The 25979-nt window shown below is 28.6% G+C and overlaps 2 long non-coding RNA genes and 1 other non-coding gene across 4 annotated transcripts; all 3 read right to left on the bottom strand.

Moving 5' to 3' along the window:
• Window positions 1-372: 372 nt before the first annotated feature.
• LOC139907489 (uncharacterized) lies at window positions 373-8055 on the bottom strand. Its single transcript, XR_011784159.1, has 3 exons — window positions 7926-8055; window positions 594-791; window positions 373-527 (listed from the first exon to the last, which is right to left on the bottom strand). It is a non-coding gene; the product is annotated as an uncharacterized lncRNA (long non-coding RNA).
• Window positions 8056-18285: 10230 nt separating this feature from the next.
• On the bottom strand, window positions 18286-19615 carry LOC121116807 (uncharacterized). Of its 2 annotated transcripts, none has more exons than XR_011779802.1 (4): window positions 19459-19615; window positions 18713-18880; window positions 18622-18645; window positions 18286-18555 (listed from the first exon to the last, which is right to left on the bottom strand). It is a non-coding gene; the product is annotated as an uncharacterized protein (transcript). The 2 variants fall into 2 exon arrangements; XR_011779804.1 differs by having other exon boundaries at window positions 18713-18963; window positions 19459-19596.
• LOC139905210 (uncharacterized) lies at window positions 19059-19452 on the bottom strand. Its single transcript, XR_011779807.1, has 2 exons — window positions 19257-19452; window positions 19059-19198 (listed from the first exon to the last, which is right to left on the bottom strand). It is a non-coding gene; the product is annotated as an uncharacterized lncRNA (long non-coding RNA).
• Window positions 19616-25979: the final 6364 nt, after the last annotated feature.

Below are 25979 nucleotides of genomic sequence, written 5' to 3'. Positions count from 1 at the left end.
GGATATACAATCATTACTATCTTGATAGATAACTAACAATTACCAGCTATGTTAAAACTTAATTCCTATATATATCATAGAATAATAATTATAGTTAGAAAATGAACAAGGCATCTGGTCAATCTGGGATTAAGTTTGAAATTTATAAAAAGTTTTCATTCTATTTGGCTCCAAATTTAATACTGTTTTATTAAAAGATAATGGCTCTAGGATTTTTTGCGGGCTTCGCTTCAGAAAGCAAAATCGTTTTAATTTCAAAAAAAAGCAAAAATCCAAGCTATCTTAAGAATTTACGTCCTCTTATGATGCAAAATTCAATTTATAAGTTTTATTCAAATATCCCCGCAAATCACATTAAAAAATTGTTATATTCTTCACAATATGGTTTTTTTAGAAATAAAAAATATGGATTACGTTCTTATTACACTGCAAACTATCTTAGAATCGGACACCAATCCTTCTGTTATGGCCGTCGATTTCACTAAGGCTTTTGATATTGTATCGCATCAACACATAATACCCACCCTCTACAGAAAAGGATTTGGTAATTACATTATTTGCATGGTTGGTATTATCTTATCAAAATCACGAACCTTAATTCAGTACAAAAATAGCTTCGAATGTTTGATACTAAGAGGGGAGTTCGTTTTGAATATTCGACTTACATGGGTACTAAACAACCCATCGAAGATCGACATGGTAAGAAACTTGGAAGGATCGACCTTCTGACAACCAGTAAAAACGTTAAAATTGACTCCATGATCACCAAGGCATAGTATATTTTATATAAGCTAAGAAATATAAAAGAAAATGATTTAATTGGAATAATTCATATTCTAAGTTTGTCCTCAAGTACTTTAAACTACGTTTAATTTGAAATTTTTATTTGATATCGCTTTTAACTTTCCATCTGATATGTTTTATTATATTATATATTTGATGTGATTTCCTTGTTTTTAATATTTTTAATTACTTTAAAAATGTATCTTAATAAGGACTACGGGGAAAAAAATATGTTAATAAGATAATTAAAAATCATATTACAAATTTTGTTGCATTAACACAAAAGCAATCAGGGGAAAAAATATATATGAGTATATGATAACTTTATTTTTTTTAAATTCATAAATACAGTCAAACTGGTATTAATTAAGCATGCAAGATAAACTGAAAAAACGACTGCTTAGTGATGGTAACTTCTTTAACTAGATTTGTCATTTGGAAGCATTCAGAAGTTGAAAATAATAAAAGGATAATACTTGCGTTTTGGGAGTAATAGAATAACATTCATTCTTAGAAGGAAAGGGAAGTTATATAGAAAGTTATTTGTTGATATGACTAAAAAAACCTCAATTAGAATGGATAACTTTTATCACGTCTATCTATATTTGCTTTTGTTATTTCCAACTATTCCATCAGTGCAATATTTACTGAATGGGCAGATTTACAAAGAATTGTTTGGTCCAAGTCTCTGGAGTTTTGACAATAATAGTACAATTGATATCATCTAACAAAATCAACATAGAAGACACTTCTTCAATAACTTCTAGGACCTGAGAGCATTGCACTGTTTGAAAACCCCCTAATGGTTCACCATCTAAAACTTTATCCTATTTTAAAAGTAGAAGATTCTTCTTTACTCTTCAGAGAAATTGTATTATGGGGTTGTGAAGTCTGCAGAGCCAGTAACCATTTGCAAAAATTATATATCATGACTAGATCAAGACCATTATCAATTACAGACGTCGAATAATATAATAAGCTATTTTAACCCATACAGAGACTGTGGGAAAATATGGAATAATATACTCCACGTTTTTTTTTACTGTCCAGCTGTATCGATAGTTGATAAGCTTTTAGGGTTAAATTTGAAAGAGAAGCAGTTCAATGTTTTTAAGGCTACAATGTTATTCGGCATTACTTCTAGTCAGTTAAATAACAACGAAGAATAAAAGTCATTGAATGTTGCCATCAGTAGCGGCATAGCTTCTGTGGCACAAAAAGTAAGAGAAGAAAAACTTATTGAGCCATACAATATTGAGAAATAATAATTTCAGCAGCAGAAGAATATTCAATGTTTCCCATCATAATTCTACAGTTGTATGGAACAAAGAGGAATTTTGCCGTAAATTTAGTGAAATTTCATCCATCAGTCTCAGCAAAACATTTCAAAACTTTGAGTTCCATCATGAGACAGTTTAGAAAAATATTTAAAAAAATATCATGAGTGTATGATTTTTGTTGTAAAATGATTGTTTGTTTTTTTATCGTTCTTATTTTTTTAAGTCTTATACCTTTCAAAATAAAGTTTATTCATACATTTCTTAGGCAGGTATTATATTATAATAGTGTATGTGTGAATATAATTATTTTTTATTTTTAAGACTTTAGAAGGAAATTAATTTTTTATGTATTTATTTTTATTTAAATAAAAGACCTTGATATTGAGAAAAAAAAAGTGAGGATAGGAAAGACAGAAATGTGGAAAAACATTATTTCATGTGCATTCCTACATATTTTATTCAATACCTCGTCAAGGGAGAATATATAAGGTTTATAGGCGGTCACTTCTGCCTAGTTTTGTACAAAATAGTTCATGTAAGTCTATAAAACGAAAGATAAAAGCAGGTATTCTTCAATAATTATAATCGCAGATCATTGAAAATAATTTGTGATGCCTCCAACAAGGATCAGAATTATCTATAAGAGGCAATAGAAGATATTGTAAGTTACATTTTTTTGTGTTGACGAGCCACATTTGTTAAATGCAACGAAAAAATATTCAAATTTTTGATTTTAAGGATGAACAATTTTGAAATATTTTGCCCTGGTTGAAATAAATCGATTTAAATCTTAGGCGAGCTCACATTTTCAAATCACAGATTTTGCCACACATCATACATTTGCCGTCTTTTTATATTAGAGACTCGAACTTTACTTTATGATTTTAAATGTAAATTTTGTACCTATAATATAAAAACATAAAGAGGCGGTGAATATGCCATGGGGAAAAATCTTAAAAAGGCGAAAATATTTACAGCAAACTTACTGGTCACAGATTCAACCGAGTTCTCACTTTTAATAATAGGAAAGTGATACTATCTACATTATTGATTATTTATAACCACACTGCTTGAAATAGGAGCCTACCTCCTTTTCATTAAGACCTTAAAAGACAGTGCAGTATAAACTAAAATTCAAAAAATATAAAGATGCAAAAACATATATTTTGTTTTTTTATTATTTTTCGGCTCCAACAAACATATTTTTTTAGCATCAATGACAAAAGTTCTTTCTTATCTTAATACACATACACAGTATAAACATTCACTGTTGAATAAGTTTACAAATTTAAAATAGTCTTTTGTATTTTTTCGGGAAAAATATATTGTTGCTCCTTCAAGTTATGATAACATATACAAAAGTATTTACCTTTATATATTTTCTGAGTACAAATTACTTTTGTATTACATATGCGGTGTGTCAACATAAAAAATATTGAACAAAATCAAGAAACGAAAAAAATCCCAGTTTTATTCTACTTCATATAAATAAACATTGTTCATACAGGTAATTATTTTATAGATATATTTGAGTCAATAATTGGCTTTGTATTCAAATTGTAGTGATGAGTAAAGAAAGTCAAGACATTTAGCTTTAAATTATTACTTTTTTTTAATTTAAGGGACTTATATTGGCCCCTGATATGGCCATTCAATTAATATCTATAATTTTATATTGTGCATATTAAAAATAGTGCCAGAATTGTTCTATTGCTGAGAGAAGTTGACAACAAATTTACCAATTATACAAATTTTGAGAAAAATCATTCTAGTATCCTTTATGTTGACAAGTCCCCTATCTGTTTTTATGTTGTAGAGAAAATCGGAAACAGTTGAACTGATCATTTTAATCGTATATCAAACAATTGTTAACTATATTGTAGATTATAGTTGATAAAAAAATAAAGCTCTTTATTAAAATTTAGAACTCCCTCATTAAGTAGAAATTTGAGGTATTTTAACCCTGAATGTAAAAGGATTAACCCCAAAAGAACCATAGGAACACATATCTTTATTTCAAATGGATGTTCATAAAAGCTGGACTAATTTAAACAAAAGTTTTACGATTTGAAAAGTAACGTACTATTACACATGTTATGGCTAACTCAATCATGTAAAAAACCGCCCTACAAATCCTATTGCATCATTGTTTACATTGCAAGGAATTATATATTTATGAACATTTAACTTTTTAAAGCTTGAGATACTAATTGGTACATGTATATATCATTTGGAGGTTAAGTTATTATAATTTAATCACAAATTGGTACACATATCTTCAATTTCAATAAAAATGAATGCATTGGTTTTGTTTTTAATTTTCTCCCATTTATAAAGTAAATGACGCATATAAATGCTAAAAACATTTTAAACTTGTCAGAAAATGATTTGGTCCTCATAAAATTAAAACCATTTTTTTCAAATTTTCTTCCTATTGCTTATTTTTATTTATTTACTCTTCTTAACAAGCATATTTTTTGTTAGTTGGGCAGGGTCTTATTGAATTTATCTGATCTTAATACTGTACACTGAACAGAGATTTAATCTTATTATATATTAATATACTATACAGTCAGATTTAATTAATTTTTAAATTTAACAATTCTCGACTTTAAAAACTTCAGTTACTTATTTCTCAAAAAAATATTACTTAGTTTAATGTTCGTAATTTTTAAATTAAACTTGATTTTTTTAACTATTCAAGCCGTCAAAGAACAATATGTGAAAAAACTACATATATAGTCACCAAATTGATTAAACAGAAGCATATGTTTGTATATTTTGTAAGATGAAAATAATATTCTACACAAAAAACGCAGACTGTCAAATTTTCTTTTAGAGTAGTTTTCTGTATTTTTATTTGTAAAATAGCTTTATTATGAAAGAAATAAGTAAATCAAAACAATGATATTATGAAATTCTTAAGGGAATTTTTATTTTTAATTATTATTCATAAGATATAGAATAAATTTATAAATAAATAACTTTTATTCCTTGATACATTTCTTACACGATTGTATTACTTTAGTTCTTTCTTTTATTTAAAATTTATTTTACTTTGTAAAAGATAAAAATATCCCTCAGTTTGTCAAAAAAGAAGAAAAAATAAGTATTTTTTTCTATAAGTCAGTTATTTGTAGGTTAAGCTTTTGTTTGTTTTGGTAAATCTGCTCCAAGTGACTGAGCTATAAACAAGCAATGCTCCAAATGTCCCCGATCTCCTTATACTATACAAGGAATACTCTATACATGGAACATATACTTTTCTTTTTTTTATCTCGTAGTTAGCCAAAATAAGGGCTATTTTTAGAGTAATTCGATTCCCTCTAACATTTCATTAATATTCTATCAATAAATAAAAAATAAAAAAATACCCTTTGGTGCTCTAAAATAAAAATTAATATTATGAACGGCATGTTGAAAAATCCAGATATTGGCTAAATTATGGTATGTATATATTAATATTTGTTAAACAAATGTGGCCTTAGACGAGTGCAAGACTTTTTATACTTGCAAACTGAACAGGTTTTTGTTTTTTTCTAAAGCTGTTATCGTTATTTTTTCTTTGTTTTTCTCTTCTTTTCATATTTATAACAAATTTGCTACATATTAGGTAAAAGTCATTAATAGATATTTACCAAAATTATGTATTTTGCTATCTTTCTATTCGGATTTCAAGAGTCAATGTAAGGAAATTAATTTCGTATGGAATTACTATTTTGTGTTCATTTAAATGTATTAAAACAGGTGCGTGTTATACGTCAGTCATCAAAAATTGGTATTAATTTTCCTTTTTGCGGAATAAACTATCATTTTAGGAAAAGTTTTAGTAAATATAAAATGCAAACTGTACTAATATCCAACAGTTGTATATTTAAAAAAAAAACTGATATAGGTTTTTATCAAAAAATAGCCAGAATAAGAGAAAATAATTATTTTTTTCAAAAACTTTGAACAAAATATGCCAACTGAAGATAAAATGGTGAAGTATGAAATTTTCTACAACGTATTAACATACCCCAAGATAACTTTTTCTCCCTATCCATAATCGAAATTTGAAAAAAGTTGAAAATCAAATCTGTCTTTTGTATAGTTATACCCGTAAAAAAAGAAGTTGAATAGACGTTATGTATCCACCTCAGTTTGTTTGTCTGTTTGTAAGTAAGATTTCAAACCAATTTTTGTGAAAATTTGTTAGTTTGAAAAAGTCAAGGTCAAGTTAATCCAAAATATAGAAAACACATTATTAACCAACATGTTGGAACAAATTTTGATACAGTCAAACTAGTGTCATTTTTATAGTAATAATATAGCTACTCTATATAAAGTTAAAGTTGAAAGATCAAGGCGGCACAAAAGGTCAAAAATGTTCAAAACTGTAAAAATTTTACAATAAAACAAACAGGAAATGCATCTTACTTTTTATGGAAAATGATTTTAGGGGAAGGTTTTTGCTCTGCCAAGTGCCCATTCTAGTGTAAAAATTTCCTTTTATATTTTAAATAGAAGAAAACAAATATTGAAGCTTGTCCTACCTAAAAATGCTTTTACAAAGTTATCAAATTGAATATTAATTGTTTTTACATAGTCGGCTTGGACTATTTTTATCTTTTGACTCATTTTATTATTAGGAATTTGATCTTTGTAGATAAAAATCAAAGTTTTTTTATCTTCAACCACCAGACAAGTCATTTTTTGATTGAGAGTGTGTTGATGAGTGAATAGATTAGGATACATGTTTTTTATCCATGATTATTTTAACAGTTGATTCGCCTTTTAGCCCCACCCATTTATTTTAAAGATTCATGTTCTTCATTTTTATTATTATCACTAATATTGTGCTGGTTGTTTTTCAGAGCTTACGAGTCCATATTTTATGAAATCCATAATCCAATCCTACCTGCATTATCAGGGAATTATATATATTTAGTTAAATTTTATATTAATAAATAGTTAAGTATAGAATATCCAAAGAAAAGAAACCTTTCCTTAGAATTTTGGGTGAGTGTAGAGCTCCTAGTAATACAGTTAAAAAGTTAATGCCTACGTAAGAATAACATTTCTAATTTGTAAGAACTATATGCAATTATAAATGTGTTGTATTCGTTTATTTCGTTCTATGGAAAAATATAATTGCAGCATAATTTTCATATATTTCTTATAGATTCTTATAGATATAAGTAGAAATTGCAGAATAAATCATATCCACAATTGTATATATAATTTTACATAATCTAATATGAGGAAAACAAAAATATAGTATACGAACATTCATTGAATAAATATTTATTATTACTAGTATGAGCCTGCCCGTTCCACAGACGCATGGGGTGGTAAGCATTTAGATACAAAATGATGGTGGTCAAATAATTTAAAAATCCAAATTAATAATATTATTGATAACTTATGTTTGTTTATTTGAATTAAATGTTAAAGTACCTAATTTATTCCGGAACAATTATTAAAAAAACTCAAGAATGCAAAAAAAATTTTTGGGTAGCCTCCTGGGCTTGATAAAAAAAGGTTATGTTCGTCAGAATTACTCCTGAACAGGTAATTTGTACGGCAGTACTCCCCCAGTTACGTATGCCTAGAAGACAACCCAACAAATTGGAAATACCAAACAATCAGTAGCTACGTAACAATCCTCTCAGTATGTAGCTAAATCAAATTTATGATTAATAATTTTTTAGATTTTTTAATTAATTTTTTTTATCATAAATAATAAGTTTCTTATAATAACTTTTATAAATTAAACCCTTTTCAACCTCATATCAATAAACTAACCTACTCCTAACTTGCCTAAAGTAAAGATCGCTTAATACATGCACCAACTATATAATAACTTTAAAATTACTGTACCTCCAAATAAACTAGTGTCTTGCATAATATTCAATGCTTCAATAGAATGCTTATGGGCCGTAGGTACTTTAAAACATTATTAATGTAATACGTCATATTAGTTATAACTTATACAACGTCACTATTTGGCATTATTGAATAGATTAAATTCTCATAGGTGTTCATTTCAATTGCAGCAATCTAAGACGAGTTAGCTGGTTAATGCAATCTCCCTTTATTATTATTGAACATATAGAATTCTCATAAGTTTTCATTCAAGAAGAAAAACCTGTTGCTAAGCAGCAAAAAAAAACGGAGGAAGAGGTAGGTAGAAATAGATAAGTTTCTTTTTGTATATATAAAATAAATCTAGCGGGAGTAGCTGGTATTAATCGGAGTAAATAGATTTCAATTAACTTTCCTTAAATAGTGTTATGTACTCGTTTGCACTTTTATTTAACAATTTGATGCACTGAACTTTGAAGAACAGGTTTTTATTGTTAAAATACTACAACTTTAAAAAAAAAAAATGACACGCTAAGAATTAGACACATAAACTTGTACAGTTATCTTTTAGAAGATGAAAATACTACACAACATTCAATTGTCAATCTAGACAAACTTTGCTTTATTATTATAGATATGATCATTCATATATGTCATGTAGTGGAAGATTGTTAAAACAAACAAATATTGAAACCCACCGTTTTTGTATTATTAAAACAAAACAAAAATTAAGCTAAATAAGCATATTGTGATTCTCATTCTTATATAGAAATTCAAGACCTCTTATGTAACTTTAATCTCCTACTGGGCGGATACAGCTTCATATCATGAGGGCTTATCACAACAATTTCTTATTAGAAATATACCAAAAAATTACCAAGGTCAGTATGAAGTGGTATTTAAAGCAAGATAACCTATTTTTAGGTAATATAAATTGAATAAACGGATGAATATAATAAAAAGTTTTTATCATTTGTATCAGAAAAACAAACTTTGAAGATCGACAAGAAATAAATGGATCAACAATAACCATATTCAAAATATGATATGGTCACTCCTAAATCTATTGTCCAAAAAAAAAATACATTCAAATGCAATTTTAACTTCAATAAATAATTTAAATCTTTATTTTTAAAGGTTGATATTACAACTAGGGAATAATGATTAGTAATATAATTAAATTTATAGAAAGTATGACATGTTGGTATATTAAAAAAAATGACATGGTATTACTAATAATTTGAAGAATTAATGATACGAGAGCTATTATCACATTTTGTTAGATATGTCAGATATGGAGTAAATAAAAATAACATTATATCTTGTAAGAATATATGAAGAAATTACGTAAATGCCGATCCTCAATTCTACCTTCAGCGGTGTCCAGGGCTCTAAAATAAGCAGGACGAAAGTCTCTGCGGCGTATTCCGCGGCATTTGTTGTAAAAAAACGTTAGAAAAAAGACCATATGGACCATACTTGGAGGGAACCTGTTGTGGACTAATTGTAATCTTTTCTGATAAGAATACCTTTCACTGTTGACCCTGTCTTCAACAGTCAAAATGATTGTGTAGTGACATTTTGGGATGTAGCAGAGGAGCACCGATACGTCTCCACCACCAAAAATCCCGCTACAGTGACGATGTTAGGCCTAGTTGCATCCAATGGGAAGGCCATGAATCCCATGTGGTTCCCTTGAAAATAAAAGCTAAAGACTAATGAGTACTCTAAAATTATGGACACCAAAGTAATTCCATGGATTAAATACATCGTTGGTAATTTTCCCTGGGTATTCCAACAAGGTGGACCACTTGCCCACACTGGAAAGAAAATCCTAGAGTGGCTCAAGGCCAACATGTACTTTTGGCCAAAGGTCTTCTTGTTGCCGCAGAGCCCTATACTATGCCATCAAGGCACACGTAGAGTCCAAAGCCCTTCCAAGAAGTGAGCAGGAAATCACATAGTCAATGATCAATATTGTTCCCTCTTAATAATTAGATGCCTTCGGCGCTGGTAAGCATTACTAATAAAATAGATATAATTATGAATTTGAAAGAAAAAAATACTGTCATATGACCTTCAAATAAGATACTAACATAAATACTTCAAAAAAATTGTAAAGATGAGAACTCTATTTTTTATTTTTGTCAAAAATAGGAAAAAAAAATTGCACTAATTTAGCCAAAAAAAATGTGAATATCATTTATTGGAATTGAGAAAAATAACACAAACCCACAAATATTATTTTTTTTGTGTATATATTTGCAAAAACAAAAAAGTTATGGAGAATAATGTCGTGGAAAAATAGTCCTATATATCTCAGTTTCTTTTATACAAATATTGCAAGACTATATATTTAAATGTATTAAAAATACTTAATTGAGTTAGAAGTTAAAATTTTATGTCCTAAATGCATCGCTTTGTCGCATTTCTTTTGAAAAAATTAAGAAATAATGTTTGTTGATAAAATATGGAAAAAAATAATTCAGAAAATGACAAAAATTTTGGTTGGAAAAAAATTTTATTCTTCATATTTGTATGCAAACGAATATCCGGACAAATTTTATTTTATCGACGAATCCAATACGTAATTAGAAATCCATTTGTTTTTTGCACCTGAAAAAAAAAACGAAACTACAATTTTCACAAATTTCTTTTTTTTTTCCCATTACTTTTTAAATTTTGAATTAATTTAGAAAACATCCTTGTATAACATCGTTTATTTTATTTTTATGAGACACAAGTCACTTTTTGATTTAAACTTCAACCCTCGCATCTAGTCTTTTTGGGCTAGAAAAAGCCGTATTTGTTTTTTGGGTATAAAATACCCTCCTTTTATTTCCCCCCCCCCCCAAACAAAAATCGGAACCCCCATCTTAGCCTGACCAGATTCAAAAGAAACACCCTTACAAAATTTAAGCAAGCCTCCTAGGGTCAACGTGGGCACCCATAAAGAACATACACACATATACTCTATTTCGTATATATACAGATATAGGTAGATGATTATCATTGTGTTTGTATAACGAGTCTTTCATATTAAATAAAAAAAACCTTATTTCTATTGAATTTGTAGGTCACGATATTAATAATTTCCTAATGCAATAAAGTTTTATAATGTAGACTATCTTAAGTTTTGCGATAACTCCATTAAAATATAAATTGGCTATTTAATCTCTGTCATACCTACAAATACACAATTTTTGCACTCATTGTATATACAATATACATAGATCACGTCATTAATTTTATTGTATGCCAAAACTTTTCTTCGGAAAAGAAACAAAAAAAAGTCCCTAAATCAGTTGATAGTTAGCCAATTTTTCCAACTATAGAATGATTAATTACTCCATCATTGTAGATAACTATTTACAGCTTAAAAGGAGCTAATTATAACTTAACCAATAAGCTTTAAGATCAGTGATTAGGAGAAAATAAGTTAAATATTCAACATTTGACATCAAAATACGCTGTATATTTTTGTGTTATCGAGGTAACAGTGTGAGATATACCCAAAACTATAAGCCAAGTGACGAAACGAGGACCACGAGTTCAATATTTGTACAAAGTATGGATTGTAGCGCCACATTTTTTGTCCGCAAGGAACGTTAAGTGATATTCCATAAGTAACTACGCAATTTTCATGAATTCACCTTTTGTTTGAATTTACAAGCTAAATTTTGCGAGGAGAAGAAAAATTTGAATACTGAATAAGAGAAAAGGGCAATTTAATTGATAAAAAGTTACATTTTGTGCCCGAAAAAATATCAATACGACAATGTACCTCCAGTAGTTATTAAATACATTTGGATACTTTGTTTTAAAGAGTTAGATAACCTATGTATAGAGTTGTACAGAATATTAACTTAGACGATCGCGATACATTTAGGAGTTACAACCAGATCTGCTTGTTTTATTTTCCAAAAATGTTATCATTATTCATTTATTCTTGAAGAGGGAATATCTAAGTTTTCTATGGTGTGAGGTTATGGATAATTGTAAATAACAGTAACAATTGCTTAAGAAGTTATTAGAGTAAGTACATGTTGGACTTGGAGTTTAATTCAGGATCGACAATTGAGTTTTTTCTGTATAAATCATTGATAGATATAGACTGAGGATTGTGTATATCTCCTTACTCTAATAATTGTGGCACCTAGTCTTATAAATGATTATGACTGTTAAGTGTTCATAATTGATCTTTCAGTAGCAAAATAGTTAATCTACAAGATTTTGCTTAGTGACAATTTTAATTTGAAAACTGTTTTTTGGAAAATTTCAAAGAGTAATTTCCAAAATTATTTGGAGTTGTCTACATACCTGATTATCATCAACTATTATTAGTAATGTTTCGATTTTGACTGTTACAGGATTAATTTCTCCTGCAAAAAGCTTCGAATTCTGAAGTATAGATCTTCTATTATCAAAAAAGGCTGATCTTCTTTGAGATAGAGAGTCTTTGGAGCTATAATTGAAAAACATGAATCAATTGCTTATATGCATATAGATATACCAACAAATAACAATATTAATGATCTTAATCAAATTACTTTATCTTTATATACGCACAAGATCGTTAGCAGGAACTATGTTTTTATTATTGATGAAGAAGCTCAGGCCCCATGTATCCTGAATTTCGAATGTTCGCAATGAATTACCTAATGAACGTTGAAGAAAATGTGGTTAAACATGAAAATGAAGGCGAATTATTAAGATAAGGTAGTATCAAGGAGAAGGAAATACTTATTCCAAGTAATAAATGAAATAAGTCTCAGAGCTACAATTGGTTTTTTTACAAGTGTAGAGAAATTTGGTAGGATTTTAACTTCAGAATTAGTTACAAATAAATGAATGTCCGTTGCATTGTTGACAAACCAATCAAAAGGAAACATTAAATGTTATAATTCAGCAAGAAAATCAAGAAAACATTGAATTAGTGTATATAAAAGAAAAAAATACTCTTCTTTTTAGATAAAGATCTGGCTTTAATATAAAAGAAAAAGCGTGTATTTGAATTTCTATTGGGGACAAAAAGTAATGAGCTACCCCGAAACCATGATTTAATGTTATCCTTAAACTGCAAATCATTAATAAGTTTGGTAAGAAAAATTTACTTATCCAGGTACTTGTTATTTTTGATTTCTTGGTGCGTTATGGAAACCATTTTCGTTACGCCGGCACATACCCCAAGACTCTGACAACCCCTAAACGTCGTATAGGGTTATTTGTTAAAAGTTATTGGAACCATTAAATATTTTACTGATCATCATGCAGAAATTTTATAAAATCTTAATACATGATTCGAAATGATCGCATAGTGTTTTTAGCTCCATTTTGATGACCTTCAGTTCATTAAACTAAATCTAGTACCAATATTAACATTTAGTCAACCATGAAAGACAGGAATTAGAACATAAAACATAAGCCTAATAGGGAAAGAAGTAATCAATCAAATTATCATCCTAGTTGGACAGATGTATTTCCCTGCATTATTTAAGTATTTAGACTCGATGATGTTACTCATGTAAGTAAACACTATTGTAATATTTTATTTTTGTATAATTTACTTTTGAGAACTATTTATTTTTGGATATATATTTTTTATTCGATATTTTTCAGAAGAACTCAATAAAGGAACATAAATTCGTTGACTACAACTTTCTTGCTCAATGGATTAAAAATTGTCATAATACCCTTGTCAAATTTTAAATAAAGGACTGTGGAAATTTAATTTCTCAGTAACAGACAAACCCGATGTGATTGAAACCTTAAAATCTACTGTCAAATATATAGGTAATATATTATGTAATTCCACTGCTAACATTAAAGGCCTTAAAGTTAGTCAAAGAACATTAAAATACTTAATTATGTTGATAACTTTACAATATTTATTATAAGAGCTTTTTCAGGCATTAAAACATAATATCAGAATGTGATCCAAGTTTTAGAGAAATTTTTGAAATAATCTGTACTGAAAATTAAAAACAGTAAGAAACAGATTATTTATCTTTATTCAAGTGATCTGAAGAATAGTTTTTCAAACTTCAGATTTAAAGAGTAAACGTTTATGTTACGAATAGCTATATTTGCTACTTGTGAGGAATCTGCCATGGAAATTAACAGGAGAAAAATTCTTGAAACCATATCAAAAGGAGTGAAAACACATAACATACTTATCTCAAATAAGTTAGGGTTAACAAAAATACGAGATGGGATAATATTTATCAAAGTGACCCATTTGCTTAGAATCACTACCTATGAATAGCAAAAGAGACATGTGACCTTATCTGGTATAAAAAGAGGGCCAGTATATGGGTTAGTTAGCCCAGTAAGAAGATAAGGTATGATATATGTCGATTTAGAGGTAGTGTGGATGACTCTTAATTTAAAATAGCTCCAAAAGTTAAGAAATAGTGCAAATATATAAGCCTTAAGACTGAAATTTTATTTTGATTTCAAGGTGAGACAGAACAATTGAAAGAATAGCAAGGATTTACACACCGACTTTATTATTTTATTAGCTTGGAACAATGACCTCAAAAACAATAAGAGATCCATTTAAAATGGCAAAAAGCTCAGAGGTTAAACAAGGGCTCATCAATTATTAAAAGTTACTATAATAGACTTGGGACCTCTTTTTAAAACGGGGATCTTGAAACAGTATCGGGAAAATCTTTTACTTCTTGTGAACAAAAGTGTTTCCAATATCGAATGGTCCCATCCTCACTCTACACTAATAAATCTCCAGTGGAAAATAAATACGACAGATTCTGTTCCTTGCCAAATAAAATTTCAGAGCGCCTCTTCTTTTTAAGTTAGGAATTAATTGATTAACAGGCGAAGGATATGATACAGAAACATTAGAATTGTAGAATCACAAAAGTCGATTGCCTCGTGTCAAAGGCGTTAAGTCACCCAGAAAAGCTCAAGATAGAAGCCTTGATAACAGAAATACAATTAGGCATGTACCGGGCAAGGACTAATAAAATCACAATACTTCGAGGAGTGGAGAAGATGGTCAAAAGATCAATATCCCTTGTGGAGAGTTTTGATGAGAATGGGATACTTATTAAGTATATATATATATGTATATAGAAGTAGAAGGGCAATACGTTTGTCGAATGAGAGCAAATGAAAATATAGGAATAAAGTGTTAAACTTGTGTATTAAACTTTATTAATTTTGTTATAATTTTTTAAATAGTAATACTATAAACATTTTTATTAGTTGAAATATTAATTATTGCTTCATTATCAAACTTTTGTGGAAGGTCTGATGCAAAAAAAAAAGAAAAAGAAACCTCATTAAAATGGATAGTATACGCTGGGATGCTTTAAATGAAGTGGAAAAAAGTAAAGTACTGGCCGGACTCAATTTACTAGAAGAATTACATTTACATTGAGTAAAACTTATAAATAATAGTATAGTACAATTGTATTGTAAACTGGTAGAGAATTTGGTCAGCTGGGGGAGGGGGGCGTATATAGCAAAAAATTATAGTTTTACTCTAACCTTTATAGATTCGTCGATTGTAAAAAATCAATTGTCTGTAAGAGATGAAAGGAGTAAACTCCAAACTATTGTAACACACAAAGATGCATCAAAGTGGATTTCTTTATTGTTCCTGAAGAATACAATAACATGCTTGAATATGATTCTATCTTTGAAAAAATTATTAATATTGTCAAAATCAATGCTAAAAGAAATAAAACACCAGGAACATCTGGTTTTACATTTGAATTTTATAAATATATTTTTGCCCCTATTTACTTCACTTTTATGAAATCTTGACGTAGCATACTTTCCGAATTAATATTCTGAAGGAATATATTCTTATTTCAAAACAAGATAAAGATTCTAAGCATCTATAGAATCGTAGACCAATAACACTATGAACTTTTTTCAATAAGATTTTCTTGTATTTTCTCATCAATCGTATTGATATGAGAATGACAAAAAAAAAATTAAACATACATCTAAAAAAAACTTATGTAAAGTATTTATTTTAAACAACATACTCTAATAGAATCAGAAAACAATGTATCAAAAATAACGATGGACTTTGCCAAGATTTTTGATTCATTGACCCATGATTACATATTTTTTTATAGAAGTTTAGGGGATTATAACATCCGAATGGTTGGAGTGATCCTTGCAAGCACAAGGACCCTAATTAAGTTGAATATGAGTAACCTTAATAGTTTAAAATACATTCTTTACGTAATTAAAAATAATACAAAAATTTTAAAAACAAAAAGAGAAAATCATATCAAATATATCATTATAAAATATATCAGGTGGAAAGTTAAAAGCAATCTTAACCTTTCAAATTATTTGAATTTAAAGTACTCGAGTACAAAGTTAAAATAGGAATTATTTCATTTAAATTATTGTCTTTTATAGTACATAACTTATATAAAATATACTAAGCCTTGGTGATCATGGCGTCAATTTTAGGGTTTTACAGGTTGTCAGAAAGTCGATCCTTCCAAGTTTTATACCATGTTGCTCTTCATTGAGTTTTATAATACCCATGAAGGTCAAATGTAGTTGGACAAATTCCCAAATGATGTGATCTGTCGTTTCAGGCATTTCTTTGCAAAAAAAACAACATAAATTTCTTTCGTCTTCGAAAAACTTGCCAGCGACTTCATATGTGCCTGTTAGTAAACGATATTTAAAACATTTTTCAGGAAAAGTTAGAAATTTAATTCTTTTAGCATTTATTAAATTTGCTGGGCTTTGTTTGGGATATGTTCCATCTTTATAAATAATTTTGGAATTTTGTGTGTTGGACGAAGTTATCTCATTCAAATCAATTTATCCCCAAAAAAAATTTTTGGATATCCGAATACACAATGATTTCTGGGATTGAACGGCAAAATGTAAACTGTTCTCACTAATGAAGGTAGGTTTTATGATGATTTTTTGACATTCTGGTTCAGTACTATATTACTATAATAAACATTTTGTTATTATGAGTGAGCAATAAGCCAAAATGAAGCGAATCTCAAATGTAGAAGATGCTGAATTTGAGGTGGGGAAGATTATAGAAATTACTCCACGAACCTGGTTTTTAATATGCCCAAGATGAAGAATGATGGAAAAAACCTCTCAAGATAAGCAGAAAATGAAGAACACAATTTAAAGATGGATCTGGAATTCCTGTCCAGCTAGAATAAAAAGATTAAATAGGATACCAACAAAATGGATGAATTGCATCGTACACTTGAAAGGCAACTTGGGATTGTCCTAATACACAAGGATGTCAAAAAAAATAAATAAATATTCAAATATTTCCACAATAACCTCTCGACACCACGTTTTGATAGTAAACCCTGTACAAATATCTACAAATGATGAAATATTACAATGTATATAATTTAATAATGTATCAGTTTGCAGGTTTATTCCATCTTATGGTGAACAGATATAAATATATTCGAAAACAAGGAGATTTAGTTTTGTGTTTATCTTCTTCTAAATGTCCGTGTTTTCGAATATATCTATGTCTGTAAACATAAGATAGAATAAAAATGCGCTTATTTTTAAGTATTTGATGATAAATTGAACAGGGTCCTGTACTAAACTATAAGAACGAACTTTGACATCATCTAGATCTCAGGCGAATTTGTTCTGATAATACAAGAGATCAGGCGACTAAAAAATATTTTTTCCTCTGTTTTCAATTTTAGTGAGTAGTCAAGATGTAGAAATGTAATCAAATCATCAAGTAGTATTTTGCTAATTTCAAAATTCTATGAACGTATTTTATTGAAAAGTTAACTATGCTAGGGTGCTAAAATTGGTGTCATCTGAATTTTTGACATTCAATAAATCAAAATTGTTGCAATTAAGGTAATTGGAACCAAGAATCTGGAACCGTTTATGGTAGATTCAATTTTCTTTATAGTTTCTACCTTCATAAATTCATATAAATGTAAATATTGACGTGTAAGAGGGAAATCTCAATGGTTTTAAATGGTACTGAACGGATTTACACAGTTTCAAATCTTTTTTTGATTTGGATTCTACATAATACAGTTACAGATAATGTAAACCTTTCTGTACTCAAAACTGTCTATATATGAAAAATCAGTAAATACTAAACCCATAATTCGACAAATAGATTAATATTACCAACTTTAGTTTAAGCAAGATTAATATATTTCTTCATTAAGTAAAATTGTTAGTCCTTGGAAGAACTGAGGCTCTTACAAAATTATTAAAAATTAATATACCTTCTATTCTTTCAAATAAAGTCAAAAACATCGATTGGTATAGGATATAAATAAGATAAAAGGTTCTTTAAATTTTAATACAGTACCCTTTACAATTGGTTTGGATATATAAAAACTTTCATTTATGTATGCAATAACTTTAAACTGATTTATTTACCTTTTTAATCTATAAACAATACAAAAATAAATAAACAATTGAATTTATTAATCCATTTATGGGCTTCATTTAGGTGTAACCTTACAGGTCGAATAACAATATTCCCAAAACTTTGCTTTATTGGTATTAGTATAAGTGTCGATTGCACACCAAGCTCGAGTATCCCCTGCAAGGGTACAGTTATGATATTCAATATTTTTATATAGAAATGGGAAATGACAAGAGCGCCCAGAAACAGTTCTACAACCTAAAAATATAAGATTAACATTTATGTATATTTTAATATTTGATTGTCCATTTATTATTTTCTTACCATCATAGGGAATACTAATTTCATCTAGAGAAAAAACAAAGATAAAAGTGTATTTGTTATGACCAGGTGAGTAACTTTTTCTTGAACATACCTCTGCAAGAACCTGCACAATTTCCATAATCTTTAGCAAGGCCTGTGTCATAAAGAGAAGTAGCACACCAAAAAATGCCTCCATTATCAGCAGTTGTGCAACCAGCATAGATCCTTTCTCCATAAATAAAGGGGAATACGCAAGTAGCATTATTTTTTGTTAAACAGTCTGCAAAATAAAAGAAATATTACAATAATGTTCAACAGATTACGTCTTACATAAATTATATATGATTGAGCATATTTCCATACCTGATGTTGTAGTTGTTGTTGTTGGAATAATAGTGGTTGTAGTAAAAGTACATGTTGAAATAAAGTTGATTTTAAGGAAGAAAGAAGAATAACAGTTGTTAATAGTATTTTTATTAGTTATATAATTATTGTTTTTTATTTTTTGTCCATTAAAAATAGTTTATAGAATGAAAAAGATGAACCAGATAGCAATTACATTCATACTGCAAAAGCTGCAACTCTACTAATGTCTAATCTGTAAAGATTTGAATGTTGACATATCTCTTGAATTAATAAATAAACCTCCTGCTCACTAGAACGTTCCAATTTTCAAAATAGACAGGAAAATTTGGGAACACTAATTCATTTTAGGTTGCCAACATAACCACTTTTTTAAATGAATACTCGTAAGGACTTTCTCAATTTTCACAAATTTACTGATAAGGGATTCTGGATGCCTCTTTGTTATCTACATATATACAAGTGAGAAAAAAATCTAAGTATTTATGTTATTACCTTATCCATTGCTCTGTGACAAAAGAGTAGTGATCGTCAAGAATATGGAAAATACTTTCAAGGATGCCATGTTTCCCGAGTTAAGTCTTCGATAATAGTGTGAAATCAAATTTTTGAGACTTCTTCTTTATAGTTGATATTAATTATCTATTCTAAAAATCCACCTGTTCAGTTTGAATAAATTTATATCAGAAATATCGATATTAAGTTACATGGATCAGACTTTTATAAAGTCCTTTTACAAATATTAATTTGCATTTAAGTGATATTCTATAAAACTTTTGTATAGGTTGTTGTATTTTCTGAGACCAAGTTTTTATCTTGCCAACGTAAACACTATACAATTTTCTCGAAGCTGCCCGTATTAATGGTTGATAAATTAATGTTATTGTAGCAATTTCGTTGTTTTAGACACATATAACTTTGGCGACAATTTTATTTAGCATAATGAGAAGCATGTTTTTGTTTTTTCAGATGAAAATACAATTAATTTTTTTTAAGTCACCAAACACAAAATAGTCCATGTAAATCCATCACATATCCTAGACGAAACATCAAACAATAGTAAATATGCTAGGTATTGTAGTATTATTGAATGGGCAAACAATGCCAATTTCTGGTTTGATCAAGTATATCGATTAACTGCATTCGATTACCTGGTGATCTTTAGAGAATAGGGGCTGCCATAGAAATGAAAAAACGCTAAATGTTATTCTTCTATCCACTGCTATGCCATAATTATCAGAGTCTAAAGAAAAGTGTCGTTTTTCAATATTTTCCACTTAAAAATGGAAATATATCGAGTTCAGAACAAGATATAGAATCAATAAAAACACTTTTACGTAAGTTTTATTTATCTTACTTTTAATTTGGGGATTGTTCTGAGGATAAAAAAAGGAATCTGATCCATAGTAGTCCCGAATTTCTATAATCCCAGATATTTCAGAATTCAGATGACTGAGAGAAAAACTGAGAATTGTTTTGGAGCTTGTGCTCAAAGATAAGTTCCTTTTGTTGCTTGAATTCATTCCTACAAAATGAGAGTTCCCCTGTTTTATCATATACTTGTAACTTAAATATTAAATAATATGTCTCAAATTTTAGCATTAACCGCTCTTTTAATTTGATTTTGCTCTTTTCAAGGGTCATTGTCTGATTATAAATGTCTTTTTTTTTTGGAAATGATATTAACTTATTGATTTGATGACAGGTGGCTTACAAAAAGCAGGATGTTCTCCACTGATAATAAAAGCAGGGTAGATCTCACTCATTGGTTTATCTATGAGATTGTAACTCCAATTATCTTGACTTTGTTCCCTCAAGTACATACCATACCTCAGGATATCCCTTACAGTTAGTAGCTCCCGAGTATTCCCTACAAAGATAACCAAATTGGAGATTGATTTTCTAGCTGTTTTAACATTAGCAATGTATAATCTGCTTCACTCGATAAAATATAAATGTTAACTTAGAACCCATAAACAAAAAGTTTAATTTTTGTAACTGCATAGTTTCTATTTACTTTGTATGACGGATAAACTAATGATTTATTGTCTCAATAACTTCTTATATATTATAAAATTTATTGTTTCCCTATGTACACTTCGTCAAAGTAGTATGCAATTCAAAATTATATTGCAGATTTATTAATTACACAACTAGCATACATCTTCCTTAAGTAAATAACTGTAACTTAAATTTAATAATTTTTCAAAATAAATAAAAAAACTGTGGATTGACGTATAAAAAATTATACATTTTGATTTTTTTACGTCAGAACACAAAACACGAATTTTTAACAAATTTATGAATAAAGACTATATTAGAAAATACATGTAACTAACACTGTTGAACATACTTTCAATCTAAAGTTGATGTGACATAGAGTTGTCTTGTCAGAGAGAAAATACCCTCAGGGGAGAAAGGGCCCCGGGCACTTAGTCAGATACTCCTCTGTCAGTACTCAAGAAAGCACAGCATCAACTCTGATGCTTCCATGCTTAGTAATTTGATATTCAGGTAGGAAAATGTATCAAAATAACCCTTACCTGTATTCTAAGCACAAATACAAAAGACTAGGGGGATTAGAGCTCGAAAGACCAACAGGAGGATAATGTTAAAACATAAGTAAAAGCAGGACTTAAACACCTCGTCAATATGTATGCATGTATAAAGTAATTCCATTTTTTTAAACATTAATTGCCAGAAAATTTCGAATTCAATTGTGTGTTAAGTGTATTATAGACCCTATCTTAAAATATATTTATAAAAAACAATATTTAACATACTTTCTCACTAAAGTTGATTTAATTAAAAAGTCGTCTAATTATTCTAAACACTTTGTTTTTGGATTTACCGTAAAAAAAATACATATGGTCGGTTCCTCTCATATTTGACTTTTTTTAATGCAATGTACGATCCCCTTAATATACCAATATGGCCAAGACGCTTTGATCTTCTAAAAAAAGGGTTATCAATGGCGAATTTATAAAAATCGTTAATAGTATTACAAAGATTAATTTAGTAGTAGCTGTCAAAAAAAAAAATTATTTTTCCGAATAACATTTTTAATTTTTCTTTAATAAAAAATACTTAGAAATCATTCAGGACTTATATAAATTTTTTTAATAACCGTTTATATTTGAATTAACTTTCTTTATTAGAGAAGTAAAGAAGCTAGAAAGAGCGAGACGCAAAACAAAATAAAAAACGTTTAAGGAAGAATTATTCATTCTACATTTCTTTCATTTTCTCTACTTTTTTTAACTTCATCTAAGGTTTCAACTTAGATAATACATCTGTGACCTCTCATAAGTATACACTTAAAGGGAAATAATAAGGTATTTTCAACATTTTATAAAATAAGTAAACATGTCATTATTATTTGATTGAGGAGACATCAATAACATTGATAATGAATCATATTTCTTTAAGTAGTTGATAGTGTAGTTATAGATATTTATTATAATTCGAATATATATGACACATTTTAGTCAGTGTCATATTTGTAAATCAAGTAGAATATGAAATTGTTCTGTAATTTTAAATTAATGTACGTGCCTATTAGGTATATTTTTTAAGTCAAAACAAAATATGGAAGGAGGAGAATTGTCAATATATAGGGGTTGTCACATTTCAAAATATTCAGATCTTAAGTTTACTAAAACAGAACCGACTTCTTAATAACATATTGTCAATGTTACTTATATTATAGTACTGCAAAATTGAAGCAGTCAGTTGCATGGAAATGTGTGCAATTAGGCTCATTCTACGTCCATGGATAATATTAAATGATCAAAAATAATAAATTACTTAAAAATGTACACTTATTCAATAAAATATAACAATATTTCTATTGAGCACTTGTATAATGATTGCACTTGAATGTTTGCTAGTTAATGTCTTTACTGATACCATACGATTTCCTTTCGCCCTAGAAAAAAGCCATAACACTTGTTAAAAATAAGTAATAGTTACATATTATTGGAATTGTTGTCTCAAATAAACATTTCCCTTTATTGTAAGATAAAGACACAATAGTTATGCGCCTTACAAGTGCACCCTTGAAATATATCTTTTTCTTATAAAATATATGAAAAAACATCGATAGAATATGGACACAAATCATAAAAAAAGATTACAAGAAGGAAGAGTTTTTCAGCCAATTTCACAAAGATGGACGGAATATATTTAGTGTTAGATATATTTATAATTACCTCTATTTTAAATCCTTACTAAGAGTTATGCCAGTATTAAATTTACCACAGAATTTTCCTCCCTAGTTTATTTAAGCAACTGATGTTTCAGTAATTTTCCCTTTATTAGCGATTAAACATTTAGTATGTTTTATTTACAAAAGGGCTCTAATTATTTACATCAATCAATATTTTATGTCCTCAAATAACAAAGCTATCTAAAAATGGGACTGAAGATGTTTAATATATTGAAACATCAAGACACCATCAATATGTCTTGATATTAGAACTAATTCCAAATTATTAGTGATGAAAAACTATCTATGCCAATAAGAAAATAGCATCCAATATAAAAAAAGTTTTGGGTCACAATATATTTCTTGTTCTCAACAGAATCTATGTGATTGAGAGTTGAGTATGAATTGAATATCAGTCATTAAAATTTCACTTAATCCTACTTAAAAATAAAATTAATTATAACAGGACTGTGTCATAGGAAATTTGGCTTCTGTCTCGACCAAACCTGAATCCCGTTGACTACTATATGTGAATTCCCCTTGAAAAAAAAGAGACCTCTCCTACCTATCATCAAAAGATTGCCAGCCTGAAGAACTTTTTGATGGAGCACTGAAGGAAAATGTCAGCTTTACACTATATGTCTATCGTGTAAAAGTTTTAGTAAAAGGGTAGATTTAAGTCATAGTGAAGAGGGTGGAATTTTACAACAGTAAAGTCTCACTTTTTCTAACTTTATGTATATTATAAGATCTAAACTCTATATAATAAACATTTTTACCCTTCAATATTTCGAAAAAAAATATAATTTAATGAACCAAACTAATATACATCTGAAACTTATTACATACATACTGGTGTCGGGGTTCGGTCTAGAAATCCAAGACCTAGACTGTTATATTTTTTGTTCTACCAAATTAGTTCAGTCCAACAAAAAAGCTCGGTCTGGACTGGTCTGATATAAAAATTCGGTCTAGATCGGTCCAAAAGAAAAGTTTGGTCTAGATCGGTCCAAATGAAAAATTCGGTATAGTTCCCTCCCAAAACAATGATCTCGAACGATTTTACAGATAAATTGTTTATTACATGAGACCATATGTTTTTTTCAAGTACAATGATGTTATACGTAATTTATATTTAGATAGCTCGGATAAATTTTGACCCTGACGCCTCTTATCTGTATACAGTTTTTGTTCTATTGAGATTTTTGAAAAAAATGAATGACAGTTGATCTAGAAAAAAAATGGTATCTGATAATATATGAAACCGAAAAAATCTTGTTCATAAATTGAGACCAAAAATCGGTCAACGGTCTGAGACCGGGGTCTGGACCGAAGGTTTGGTTCAAATTGGTCTAGAAAAAATCATTTAAGACCGAACCGAAAAAAAAATTTGTGCTGGACTGTGTCTCAACAGAAATACATACCTATATGAGCTAATAGAAAAGTTAGTAAACAAACTTCATGGAAAAGTATTATAAAAAATTTCCTAGTCTCGTAAATTAGGTTATCTGAAAAGTAACTTGTTTTATATTACTTTTTAGCTTCACATCTTATATATGATTCTATACATGTGATGTCAAAATTCCCTCAATATATCTGCATACTTCTTTAAATTATTTGGTTCTTAAACTTACAAAGTCATAAACCGGCACAATCTTATCTTATTTATATGTGATCCATCTTAATTAATCTTTCATGTATATGTAATGATCGAATTAATATGCTGGTCTAGGAGTAGTACTTCCTTCAGTTCCCCTTCTTATTCAGTCTTATTTTATTTGTAATACAAGATAGTAATATATAATATAGTAATTTGTATTTCAATACTTCCGTCTGTATTTATTCACACATACGATCATCCCATGGCGCAGTGAGGCTACAACGAACTTGATCGGTGAGGATAAACGAATACCCTTGAATATTCCATGCAATTCATCATATTCATATACGATAATTTCCAGATCAAGGACTCATCACTATAGACAATTTAATACGCTTAAGTGTTCAATGTATTTTTCTTCTCTTTGAAGACTGAAGACATCTACTATTTTGTTATTTATTTGTACAGTCTAAGTCTATTATAAACTCTTTTCATCAAATGATCCCATATCCCCTTGAAAAATTGAAAAATTCAAAGCCTCAAAAGACACAGATAATATATTTAAATGTGGAGCAAAAGTTTTAAACTCAATTGAATTAATTAACGATAATTAGAATTCTAATGAAATAATACGACTTTCTAATAAAAAAACAATTGACAATGATATGTTTATAAACCATATTTGCAAAAAAGAAAGTAAACATATAATTACTGTACACTTGCCAAAGCTTTACTCTCTGGTTTTACATTAAAAAAATTAACAATCAAGTATGAGCTCTCTGTAGATGAAAATTAGTCCTGCATTGATGTCAGTTCGCTATACCTCTAAAACTGATCAAAGACGTTATTAATAGACTACACTCAAGCAACAAAGCGTATAAAAGACAAAATGAAAAACAACAAAAACTATTTTGTAGCTAAGATATACGTCTCATATTAAGAAAATAGTTGTATCATGTACTCATTGTGAGAAGTTCAAGCCATTTCTTCAAACTGAACCTTGAATTCAAAAAGAAATACCTTCACACCTCTTGGAAATAGTTACTAGTTACATTTTCTGTTTTGGAAGATAGTGTTATATCCACTTAACTAATATATTCTCAAAGTTATATCTAATAGAAAAATACGACAATGTGACGTCTTCGACAGATCTGTTGAGGTCAATTCAAAGATGTTTTTTTCATTTTTTTCTTAATATTCTGCGACGTG

Source organism: Lepeophtheirus salmonis, chromosome 1, assembly GCF_016086655.4.
Source record: "Lepeophtheirus salmonis chromosome 1, UVic_Lsal_1.4, whole genome shotgun sequence".
Lineage (NCBI taxonomy): Eukaryota > Metazoa > Arthropoda > Copepoda > Siphonostomatoida > Caligidae > Lepeophtheirus > Lepeophtheirus salmonis.
This window is presented reverse-complemented; position numbering and strand designations above follow the sequence as displayed.